The sequence below is a fragment of the Prionailurus viverrinus genome, chromosome C1 (assembly GCF_022837055.1).
Source record: "Prionailurus viverrinus isolate Anna chromosome C1, UM_Priviv_1.0, whole genome shotgun sequence".
Classification (NCBI taxonomy): Eukaryota; Metazoa; Chordata; class Mammalia; order Carnivora; family Felidae; genus Prionailurus; species Prionailurus viverrinus.
Window position 1 is genome coordinate 124,934,806 of NC_062568.1, and position 2,033 is coordinate 124,936,838.

Sequence of the window (2,033 nt, forward strand, 5' to 3'; positions counted from 1 at the left end):
GTGATGGATATCCCATTTTTACATTTTACCGGAATTTTACATGTTCAATTCATGGCTTTAAATCTCTATGTTTCTTTCCTTTAAATTGAAGATACAGTGTGCCACAGACCTAAGACTTCGGTTTCTTCCTCTATTTTCTTCAAACAGTACATTTCTCAGGTGTCTACATGTCCTAGAAGGGGGGGTTTTCAGAGGTGGCGATTTCTTCAGAATAGTCCCATTGCCATCAGGCCTCAGAAGCAAGGGGAGAGGATAGAGAAAAAAGCTCAAACACAAGGTTCATTTGGTCAGTTTTATATTAACCATTTCAAGCTGGATAGCATAAGAATGTGGCTTTTTTTGGCTCAAGAAATCTGAGTCTTGGTGTGGAAAGCAGTATTTGGCTGTCCCACCACAGCTTTCTCCTTGGGGGTTTTCAGGCAAATCCTGACAGGGGAGTATGATTTGTTTACCTGTCAGGTGTGAATTTCTAGGCACTCAGTTCATTTTGGGCTTGTTCCAGTTTGTCTTCAGTCTATTACAGCTCACTTTTCATTTTTAGGAAAGAACAAGTTCATCCCTGGGTCTACCCTTGTTGATCCCAGTTGGGCATCGCTAGGCTTCTGGGCTTGCTTGAGGTACTGGATTTGAGTAGTACACTCCTGCATCTATCTCTCTTCTTGGTTGGTAGTCTCATTAAAAGGATGTTTTCCCAGTGAGCTTCAGGTTTTCTTCAGACTCCCTTAAGCCAGTTACATCATTAGAATTAAGATCTGTGTATTTGCCCTCCAGAGTCTGGACCTAGGCTTCATATTGTTTCCATCTTAGAATTAACTCATCAAGTGCCATAACTTTGAAGTATGTTTCATTCAAACCTTTTGGGGGAGGTTCCTCCTTGGTCATCTTGGATCCTCTCTAGACAGAGCCCTTGCTTGTGATGCCTACTCACATAGGCCAAGGCCATGCTGCAGGACTGCAGCCCAGGCCTCCAGACCAGCTCCTGACCCTTTCTACTGCCAGAGCCCTGCGCCCCGCCCCTCCTTGCCCCGCCCCCTTTCACTCTCCGCGACCCACCCCCTTCCCACCCTCCTCACCCTCGTGCTCCTCTTCTTTCTGCCGCAGCCCTGGCACTCCACTTTGTGTGCAGGTCTCTCTGCCATTCAGTGAAATATAGTTTTCTTGTAGTAGTTTTGTCTGGTTTGCATATCACAGTAATAGTGGCCTGATAGAATAAGTTGGGAAGTGTTACCTATTTTTTGGAAGAGTTTGTGAAGGATTCCTATTAAGTCTTTTTTTTTTAATGTTTTTATTTATTTTTGAGACAGAGAGAGACAGAGCATGAGCAGGGGAAGGGCCGAGAGAGAGGCAGACACAGAATCTGAAGCAGGTTCCAGGCTCCGAGCTGTCAGCACAGAGCCCAATGCGGAAGCTCGAACTCACAGACTGTGAGATCGTGACCTGAGCTGAAATCAGACGCTTAACCGCTTAACCGACTGAGGCTCCCAGGCGCCCGGCTATTAAGTCTTTTAAAAAATATTTGGAGGAATTTATTGGTGAACTCATCCAGGCCTGGATTTCTCTCTCACTCTCTCTTCTCTGACACACTCTCTCTCGTACTAGTTGAATCTCTTTGCTCGTTATAGATCTATCCAGATTACCTAGAAATAGGGAGGGGATTTTGATTTCTGAAGCTGCAATTGCAATTCTTTTACCATATTGTCTTGTTTTAGAGGGAGTTCGCACAGTTTTTCACTCTGCCATTACAGAAGGTGATCTGGGTCAGAGGAAAGTTGGTTTTACCTCGTGGTTATTGTGAAGATAGAAAACTTTGGGCCAGTAATATTTAAATTTTTTTTCAACATTTATTTATTTTTGAGAGACAGAGAGAGACAGAGCATGAGCCGGGGAGGAGCATAGAGGGAGGGAGACACAGAATCGGAAGCAGGCTCCAGTCTCCAAGCTGTCAGCACAGAGCCTGACGCAGGGCTTGAACTCAAAAACCATGAGATCATGAACTGAGCCTAAGTCGGACGCTCAACTGACTGAGCCATCCA

At 45.0% G+C, this 2,033-nt stretch overlaps 1 pseudogene; it reads right to left on the minus strand.

Moving 5' to 3' along the window:
- Nucleotides 1–448: 448 nt before the first annotated feature.
- LOC125173849 (pre-mRNA-splicing regulator WTAP-like) lies at nt 449–882 on the minus strand (annotated as a pseudogene).
- Nucleotides 883–2,033: the final 1,151 nt, after the last annotated feature.